Below are 10,746 nucleotides of genomic sequence, written 5' to 3' on the forward strand. Positions count from 1 at the left end.
ACGCCCTCTAGCGTTTTCATGGCAGACTCAATACGGGGTGGTTTGCCAGTGCCTTCCCCAGTCATTCCCGTTTACCCCCCAGCAGCAAGCTGGGTACTCATTTTACCAACCTCGGAAGGATGGAAGGCTGAGTCAACCTTGAGCCGGCTGCTGGGATCGAACTCCCAGCCTCATGGGCAGAGCTTCAGACTGCATGTCTGCTGCCTTACCACTCTGAGCCACAAGAGGCTCTGATACAACTTATGGTGGCTACTAAATGGCAGGGTTTTTTTTTTAATGACTCCTTCCTAGTAGCCAACAATACCTGGGCTTTTTAAGTAGAACAGACAGGCCAGAGAGTCATTTTGGGGACGGTGCTTTCGTTCCTGAGCCTTGTTGCATTCCTGCCTGGATTATAAGGAGGTGTGACTGACAAAAGGCCAACCATCTCTCTGAGGAAACGTTTTGTCCAGGGTGTATTTTCCCCATCAAACACTTATGTTCCAACAGCCAGCTAGCCCTCAGTGGGTGACTAATTTAAACATCACTTCCGCCCCTCCCATCAATGCTATAAAAATGACAGTTGGGATAACAAAATTCACTTGGGTTGTGTTTCAGTCACTTTCCCTAATAAAATGGTCACCCTGGACAGAGGCAATAAAGCAATTTGGAACAATGAGAGTCAGGTACTCCAAAAACGATATGACATGCGTGCTTTTGTTGCGACGACAATGTGCCCGTTTCCAGACAATTACCACCATAGTCCTTTCAGCACTCCATTTAGCTTGCATGGCAATCTCTATTGCAACCATGTCTGCTGTGCAAACAAGGACTAATCCCGGCATGGAAATGAAAGATCAAGAGAGCAGCAAGCATCAACTGCCCTCAAGAGACACGAAAGCATTAAACACTGGAAGCCTTCTTGATAAAAACAAAGCGGGCAGAATAGGAATGCTTAACAAATAATTGAACTTTCAAGGCATGACATGGTGGGCAAGCATTCTTCAGATGTCGAGTGATGCTATCCCAACTACAGGTGGTTACGGAATACTTTTAACAGTTTCTTTTATTAATACTTGTACCTGTTGCATGGCAAACCCCTTCTTTCTCTCCATCCATTTTTTTTTTGTTGTCTTGGAGTCTTGGACTGCCCTCTATGATTTTCTCTGAACGACCCCACAGGGGAGGTTAGGCTAATATAATATAGCAAGTTTTCATGGCCAAGTGGGAAGTTTGAATCTAAAACTTTTTGGTCCTGGCCCCTGACTGGTTGAATGAACTCTTGGGGGAGTTTAGGGCCCTGTCAGAGCTATCGTAGTTTTATTATTATTACTAGATCTAAAGCCCATTTTAATTGGGAATAAAATGGGTGCTAGATGGGCGCGGGGCTCCCGAAGGCTTCCGCATAGCCGCGGGTCAGCGAGGCAGGCCGCAGCGGCCGTGGGGCTGCAGAAGCCTTTCCCCCCCCAAGACTTTGGAAGGCTTCAGCAGACTGTGGCGTCCGTGGGGGAGACTGCAGAAGGCTTGAGCGTCGGCGGAAGCAGCTACCCGTTCTCGGCGTTGGCGGCTCCTGAGCAGCTGGCAAGGGCAGGAGTTTGCGGGGGTGTCATGCCGCGGTGGTGGCGGGCCCGTTGCGTCGACGGCCATGTTGTGTCGGGCCAGAGCCGCGTGCACAGGGCATTGGCAGCGGAGCGTGTAGGCGGTGGTCTGCATCTCAGCGGGTCCCTGGTGGAGCAGCGGGCTTGGTGGCAGCGGCGCCAACAAAAGGGAGCGGGGCCATGAGCTCGGGTGGTGCAGGCGGGGAAGCGGGCTTCGATCATCCCAGCAGCAGTCTACAACATCTTAACAAGTTGCCCAAGATCATACTACTCTAATGGCTGGAATGAGACATGAACCCAGGTTTCTGAGACACTGCCAGTCTCTGTATTCTAGACATGGCTGACTTATCCCTTAGCAACATTTAGTTTACTTCCTGATTTCGCTAACAAACAGGCTTCTGACTCGCCCAGTACAAACATTAACAAGATTTCATTCTACCCAAACTTTCCTGTTCTAAGCACAGATCCCGTTTATTTTTCCTACTGCAGACTAACATGGCTTCCCTACCAGAATTATCGAATTTCAATTTGTGTGAGTGTAGGAGAAATATTAAAAGAGCCTCTTGTGGCGCAGAGTGGTAAGGCAGCCGTCTGAAAGCTTTGCCCATGAGGCTGGGAGTTCGATCCCAGCAGCCGGCTCAAGGTTGACTCAGCCTTCCATCCTTCCGAGGTCAGTAAAATGAGTACCCAGCTTGCTGGGGGGTAAACGGTCAGACATGACCTGGTGCTTGCACAGGGGATACCTTTACCTTTACCTAGGAGAAATATTTCCCAGTTTTGCTTGGGAGTGATTGGATATTTATGTAAGGAAAAGAAAAACAAGCTTTAGAAATGTACTGCCACCCTCTATCCCCTGTTTATTAATGTTTACTGGGGTATTTCCAAAAAAGGTGTCCAACTCAACCATGTTTCACCAGACTTGTTATATTTGATGTACCACCATCATGTCACAAACCACATGGCATCCCAGGCATAATTAATGCTGAATAATGATCAATAACTGTCAGGTGGATCAAGAACTGGTTGACAAATCGTACCCAGAGGGTACTTGTCAATGGTTCAGCATCTTCTTGGAAAAGAGTGACAAGTGGAGTACCCCAAGGATCTGTCCTGGGGCCTGTGTTGTTCAACATATTTATAAATGATCTGGATGAGGGATTAGAGGGGATACTTATTAAATTTGCAGATGATACTAAACTGGGAGGGGTAGCAAACACAACTGAAGACAGCAACAGAATACAGGATGATCCTGATAGACTCGAGAAGTGGGCTAAACTGAATAAAATGAAGTTCAATCGGGACAAATGTAAAGTTCTGCATTTAGGTAGGAAAAACCAAATACACCAATATAAGATGGGGGAGACTTGTCTTGGCAGTAGCATGTGCGAAAAAGAGATGATATTATTATTATTATTATTATTATTATTATTATTATTATTGTTGTTGTTGTTGTTGTTGTTGTTGTTGTTGTTGTTGTTGTTGTTGTTGTTATTATTATTATTAACCTTTAATTTATATCCCGCCTCCCCCCGGAGGCTCGAGGTGGGTCACATAAAATCAATCCCCTAAAAACAGTAACAAGAACAATAAAACACAGTATACCAATCACAACAAGGCAAGACAAGAATGGCGGCCAGGTTCGTGCAACTAACTCAATTTCCAAAACCCCACTAAAAGGAAGAAAAAAAGGGGGGGGGCTGATGGCACACGCAACTGCCACATTTGTGAGTCATTGTAGTCTAGGAGTCTACATAGACCATACATTGAACATAAGTCAGCAGTGTGACTCAGTGGCTAAAAAGGCAAATAGGATTCTGGGCTGTATCAAATGGAGTATCGTGTCCAGATCATGGGAGGTGATGGTACCGCTTTACTCTGCTCTGGTTCGGCCTCACTTGGAGTACTGTGTTCAGTTTTGGGCACCCCAGTTGAAAAGGGATGTTGACAAACTGGAAAGTGTCCAGAGGAGGGCAACAAAGATGGTGAGGAGTTTGGAGACCAAGACATATGAAGAAGGGTTGGGGCAGCTTGGTCTGTTTAGCCTAGAGAGGAAACGACTGAGAGGGGATCTGATCACCATCTTCAAGTATTTAAAAGGGTGCCATATTGAGGATGGAGCAGAATTGTTCTCTCTTGCCCCAGAGGGACAGACCAGAACAAATGGGATGAAATTAATTCAAAAGAAATTCCATCTAAACATCTGGAAGAAGTTCCTGACAGGTAGAGCGGTTTCTCAGTGGAATAGGCTTCCTCAGGAGGTGGTGGGTTCTCTGACTTTGGACATTTTTAAACAGAGGCTGGATAGCCATCTGACGGAGAGGCTGATTCTGTGAAGGTTCAAGGGGGTGGCAGGTGACAGTGGATGAGCGATTGGGATATGAGTGTCCTGCATAGTGTAGGGGGTTGGACTACATGACCTATGAGGTCCCTTCCAACTCTATGATTCTATGATTCTATGAATATTTTTAGAGACAACGTAGCATCAGTGAGCAGATTTCTGAATGTGAGACCCGTGTGGAATTCCTAATGCAGTCCTATTGATGCAAAGCAGAAAGTTACTTTGCATACCATTAAAGTTAATCATGACATCTCCCGACTGACTTGCAAGTCAGACAGACTGAAAAGGTGGCTAAGTAATAAGAGGCAATCTAATAGTGACTAGGCACGTGTGCTTTGGACTGCTGCGGTTAAATAGCTGTATGGAAGGGTGGTATAAACATATAATAAATTAATATAAATAAATAGGCTCCGAAGCATGACTGCTTTGGAGACAGATTTATCATATAAGACAGAGCCGAATCCTGTAAGTGGCCATGGTTTAGGATTCGAGAGAAAAATCATGCAAGAAAATGACTGGCTACGTCACTGGTGTCCTCGGGAAAGGTTTGGATTTCTGGGTCATGGTCTATGACGTCAATATGAGGGGCTACTATCAGGCGATGGTGTGTACCTCACAAGGGATAGAGAAAGTATTTTTGGGAGAACCCTTGCACACCTGGTGAAGAGGGCTTTAAACTTAATCCAAAGGGGGAGCAAGACGTAAATTCAGGACCTGGTATGATGGCAAGAACTGAAGAGGGGAAGATTGCAAAGCTACAGGGAACGGCACATAAGCAGGGAACTACTAACTTGCAAGGAAGTTCAAAAGCCAAAACCATGGGGCACACAAAGGATGGATTATGATGTCTCTACACTAATGCACAGATTATGGGAAAGAAGTAGGAGGAAGTAGTAGTCCTACTAGAGGAAGGGGACTATGACCTAATAGTCAAACTGCGGCCCTCCAGATGTCCATGGACTACAATTCCCACGAGCCCCTGCCACTGAACACTGGCAGGGGCTCATGGACATCTGGAGGGCCGCAGATGAATACTAGAATTGAGGGGTACAATCTATTCAAAAGGGACAGACAAGTAAAGAAGGGGGGAGGTGGAGCAATATATGTTAGGAATCTTTATACTTGTGAAGAAATACAGGTACCTGAGCATGGAAGTTCAGTTGAGTGTATTTGGGTAAATATAAAAGGAGTAGGAAAGGAGAGTGGTATTATTGTGGTGGTCTGTTATAGACCACAAAGCCAGTCAGATTACTTGAATGAGATACTCCTAGACCCAGTTCTCAAAGAGGGGGGAAACAGTGGTTATGGGGAACCTTGCTAAAAATACAAACTCTGTTAATTTCTTAACTTGTCTTGCTGACAACTTCATTGCTCAGAAAGTACAGAGGTCAAACGGGGTCTGATATTTTAGGCCTGATCCTCATCAATAGGGAAGAACTGGTAGATGAGGTGGAAGTAGAGGAAGAAGAGTTGATTCTTGTATGCCACTTTAATCTACCAGGAGGAGTCTCAAAGCAGTTTATAATACTTTCCCTTTCCCCATAACAGACACCCTGTGAGATATGTAATGCTGAGAGAGCCCTAATATTACTGCTCGGTCAGAACAGCTTGATCAGTGCTGTGGCAAGCCCAAGGTCACCCAGCTGGCTGCATGGTTGAGGCCAGGGTCAGCGAATGAGTGCCAACATTCCCCCCCCCAGACCTAGCATCTCCTCCCCACCCTCCCTGCCACTCTGATAGCAGGGGTGGGAATACTAAGTTTCGCCATGTTGGGATTGTTTTAAAGTCTTTTAATGGGTATTTTAATGGAGATAGGACTGCTGTGAGCCGCCACGAGCCTACAAGGAGTGGCGGGATATAAATACAATAATAATAATAATAATAATAATAATAATAATAATAATAATAATAATAATAATGTAGGGGAGCACGGAATCAAACCCGGCTCACCAGATCAGAAGTCCGCATTCCTAACCACCACACCAAGCTGTACTGGGCACACTTGGTAGCAGTGACCATGTGCTTTTGGAATTTTCAATTGTGGGAAAGAGAAAACGTTTAAGTAGCCAGACATATAGATTGGACTTCAGGAAAGCAGATTTTAACAGATTTAAACGTATGTTGGATAGAGTCCCGTGGTTAGAAAGACCAAAAGAGATGGGAGTCCAAGAGGGCTGAGAGTGTCTTAAAAATGAAATACTGAAGGCTCAATCACAAACAATTCCCTTGAGAAGAAAAGATGGAAGAAGCCAAGGTGGTTCCATAAGCAGTTGTCAAATTATTTGAGGAATAAAAAAGAGTCATTTTGGAAATGGAAGGAAGGCCTTATTACCAAGGATGAGTATAAACAAATAACCAATGATTGTAGGGACAGCGTTAGAAAAGCTAAAGCTCAATAGTTGAAAGGGCTGTTTTGGACCAAATATCAGTGCTCCTGGAGGAAACTTCAGCCCTTGACCCATTTCAATCGGGTTTATGGCCTGGCCCTGGGATGGAAATGGCACTAGTTGCCCTGACAGATGACCTCCATCACCAGCTAGACTGAGGTGGGTCAGCGCTGCTTATACTATTAGCTCTGTCAGCAGCGTCTAACACTGTAGATCATGAGCTCCTAGCTCACCATCTTGCTGATGCTGGGATATGGGTGACAGCTCTAAAATGGTTGATCTTCTTCCTCCGGGGTCATGGACAGAGGGTTGAAATAGGAAAGAGAGTATCCAACCATCATCAGCTCAATGTGGAGTTCCACAGGGAGCAGTCCTCTCTCCTGTTCTATTTAATAACTCCATGTGCCCTCTTGCTCAGCTGGTACGAAGGTTTGGGATGGGTTGCCACCAATATGCAACATGCAGACACCCAGCTCTTTCTCCTGATGGATGACCAGCCCGATTCCCCCCCAGAAACCTTGGCCAGATGCCTGGAAGAAGTGACAAAATGGCTCAAGCAGAGTTGTCTGAAGCTCAACCCTTCAAAGACGGAGGTCCTGTGGCTGGGTAAGAAGGGACCAAGTGAGGAAGCGTGCCTACTCAACCTGGACGGAGTGCGTCTAACAGTAGCCCACTCTGCCAGAAACCTGGGGGTGATCCTTAATGCCTCCCTCTCCATGGAGGTGCAGGTCACAAGAGTAGCGCGGCTGGCCTTCTACCACCTACGCCAAACCAAACTACGTGCCCTACTTTGCACCAGAGCACCTAGCCACCTCCAATTAGTCGAAGGACCACATGTGGTCCACGGCCCACAGGTTGGGGATCACTACTCTAGGGGGTTTAGCTTGTTATGTTGTTATTGTTGGGATCACTGAAGTTGTGTTGTTTAGAACCACTGTTGGATTGTTATTGTTGTATAATGACTATGTTGTATGTTGACTCGTTTCATGTATCCCCCTATGATGTTATATGTAAACCTCCCTGAGCCATATGGAAGGGCGGTATAGAAATTAAACAAACAAACAAACAAACAAACAAACAAACAAACAAGAACTTAGGCTAGCAAGAAGTGCTAAACAGCAGAAAAAGGCCTCTTTAATTATATTTCAAGTCAGAAAAAGTGTAGGGACTCTGTAGGACAACTGCAAGGGAAAGAAAATTAAATTAAAACAGATGATGAAGAAAGGGTTGATCTCCTTAACTCCTATTTCTCTCAATCTTCTCTTGTGAGGGAAATAGTGATTAATGTGTCAAAATCGTATCAGAATAGGGGGGATGGGAATGGTGGCCTAGGATCACTCTTGGGGCAGTCCACAAACACCTAGTTTCTTTAAAGGAAACAAAGATCCCTAGGGCACTCCACTTGTGACTCTTTTCCAAGAGGATGCTGAACCATTAACAAGCACCATTTGAGAATGGTCAACCAGTTATTGATCCACATGACAGAATTAGGATCCATACCGCATTTTACCAATTTGTCAACAAGAATATCATGTGTAACCTGTGTTGTTCAACATATAAATGAATTGAATGAGGAATTAGAAGGTGTACTTATTAAATTTGGAGATGATACTAAACTGGGAGGGGTAGCAAACACAACTGAAGACAGAATCAGAATACAGGATGATCTTGATAGGTTCGAGAAGTGGGCTAACCTGAATAAAATGAAATTCAATAGGGACAAATGTAAAGTTCTGTATTTAGGTAGGAAAAACCAAATATACCAATATAAGATGGGGGAGACTTGTCTTGGCAGTAGAATGTGCGAAAAGGATCTAGAAGTCTTAGTAGACCATACATTGAACATGAATCAGCAGTGTGACTCAGTGGCTAAATAGGCAAATGGGATTTTGGGCTGTATCAAACGGAGTATCATGTCCAGACCACGGGAGGCGATGGTACAGCTTTACTCTGCTCTGGTTCGGCCTCACTTGGAGTACTGTGTTCAGTTTTGGGTACCACAGTTGAGGAGGGATGTAGACAAACTGGAGAGTGTCCAGAGGAGGACAACAAAGATGGTGATGGTTTTGGAGACCAAGATGCATGAGGAAAGGTTGGGGGAGCTTGGTCTGTTTAGCCTAGAGAGGAGACGACTGAGAGGGGATCTGATAACCATCTTCAAGTATTTAAAAGGCTGCCATATAGAGGCTGGAACAAAGTTGTTCTTTCTTGCCCCAGAACTAATGGGACAAAATTAATGCAAAAGATATTCCGTCTAAACATCCGGAAGAAGTCCCTGACAGAGCGGTTTCTCAGAGGAACAGGCTTCCTCGGGAGGTGGTGGGTTCTTCATCTTCGGAAATTTTTAAACAAAGGCTGGATAGCCATCTGACGGAGAGGCTGATTCTGTGAATGTTCAAGGGGATGGCAGGTTACAGTGGATGAGCGATACGGTTGTGAGTGTCCCGCATAGTGCAGGGGGTTGGACTAGATGACCTAAGAGGTCCCTTCCAACTCTATGGTTCTATTATTCTATGATTCTGTCATGTGATGCTCTTTTGACCTTAATGTTGTCGTAAATTTCCACTGATCTTTCTCAGAATATCTCTTGTGATTTGACCTTGCCAGAAAGGTTTCACTGTCTAGTGATGGGCTTTGATGGGCTTTGTGTGGGAATGCAGCTTGGGAAAAGTCTTGCTCTTGGCACAGTGCTTTGCATGCCAAGTGTCAAATTGGGGGGAGGATGGTATGAGACCATAAAGATATGCTAGGTTGTTAGCTATTCAGTTTCAACAATGAATTCCTTGCTTTTGTATGCCATTTCCTTTGAATAAAGACATTTCTTTGTACCAAAATGTCTGATTATTAGAAATTCAACAGGGCTTTGACAATACACAGACGATACATAGACAGGACTTTGATAATCAGTAGACAATGACTAGATCCCAGAGGAGAGGCCTAGCCCTTTTAACTAACATGACCTCAAAATATTACAGAACTGTCCTCCCTTCTGACCTTTGTTTTAGAACTTGTCCTAGGGCTGCCAGCTCTTTGGGAAATACTTAGAAATGTTAGAGGTTGACCCTGGAAAGGCAGAGGCTTTGGGAGGCACTCTAGAAGGATATGATGCTGCTCCAAAGCAGCCATTTTCTCTAGGGGAAATGACCTTGGCCATCTGGAGATCATTTACTCTAGTGGGAGATCTCACGGTGTCACTTGGAGGTGGAAAGTCCTATGCCCTTGCCATCTCAACCAGAGCTGGGGCAGACCGCCAGCTTACTTCTTAGGGAAAATTCCATTGTTCTAGGAAGCCAGTGGCAGCCAGGCACAAGCAAAGCCATCCCAGTAGCTCTGCAAGGGCTAGGCTTCCCAACCCCCAGTAATTGTCTGGATCACCCAAATAGACTCACTCTCCAGGACAAAATGGCTGCTTTGGCGGATGGAGTCCAGGTTATTATAACCCTCTGAGGTTTCTGTCCTTTCCAAACTCTTTCCTTTACGGGCTCCGCCCCCAAATTCCAGAAATTTCCCAACCCAGAGCTGGCAACCCAACCAAAGGTTTTTTACTTGGGCTGTTCAGGTGCAACAATGATGGGTGTTACCTGTCCAGTGATCTCCCCAGTTACTGGAAACAGTTGGTAGCAGTGTAGGAGGGGCTAACAGACAGAGTTAGAGCTGAGTGGCTGCTGCAGTACTCTCACATTGCACCATGGCACAGTTTGGCTTCGCTTGTTCCAGGACCATTTTACCACCTTAATTGGGCCTGATCAGAGATAAAAGGAAGATGATAAAATAAAACAATTACCTCTTTAGCAACTATATGCACCTGTTACCAGTGGATTCTTTTCTTTTCTTTTTTACAGAAAAATCAACTCCAGAAAACATCCTGATTTGTTAATATAATCAACCCTGGGTATTTCAAGCTCTTTGGAAATATTTTCTACAGCCACAACGAAGACAACAGATGCCGTATATATATTTAGCAGATGTGCAATATTGTTGTAATTATATTGTTGCCACCTAATGATCAATAAACACTCATTTGCATGTTTGTTGCAAGCCTACACTCCACATGTTACTTTTACGGAGCCAGTATATGGTGCAGCTTTCCACGAGAGGCTTGGTGAAAAAGAGAGAGATCATTGTCTAATCTTTGCAAGTTAGCAAGCCAGACTCAACAAATCTTCACCTGTTTTCTTTTATTTTCTTTTGTTGGGAGTGTCATAAGTTTCCTTTATAATCAGGTTTGTTTAATGTGAAAGACTGTGACACTGGTAAACTGCTGATAGAGAAGACTAGCCTTGATAGACCAGTTTCAAGCAGGTAACTTGGACTGCAGAAGAACAGCAAGATTCAAGTCCAGAAGCTTCTTAAAGATCAACAAGATGTTCAGGGCGTAAGCTTTTGGGAGTCAGATGGAAGTGTAGCCTAGATAGCTTAGGTCAACCAGGTCCCTGGTTTGGAT

At 44.8% G+C, this 10,746-nt stretch overlaps 1 long non-coding RNA gene across 1 annotated transcript in view; it reads left to right on the forward strand.

The window, feature by feature from the left end:
- Nucleotides 1-10,332, forward strand: part of LOC143828166 (uncharacterized) — a 29,936-nt gene extending 19,604 nt beyond the window's left edge. Inside the window, exon 2 of the long non-coding RNA XR_013227542.1 lies at nucleotides 10,145-10,332. This is a non-coding gene — a long non-coding RNA (uncharacterized LOC143828166). The remainder of the gene's footprint in view (nucleotides 1-10,144) is intronic.
- The last annotated feature ends 414 nt before the right edge of the window (nucleotides 10,333-10,746 follow it).

The sequence above is a fragment of the Paroedura picta genome, unplaced genomic scaffold (assembly GCF_049243985.1).
Source record: "Paroedura picta isolate Pp20150507F unplaced genomic scaffold, Ppicta_v3.0 Ppicta_v3_sca19, whole genome shotgun sequence".
NCBI classification, from domain to species: Eukaryota; Metazoa; Chordata; class Lepidosauria; order Squamata; family Gekkonidae; genus Paroedura; species Paroedura picta.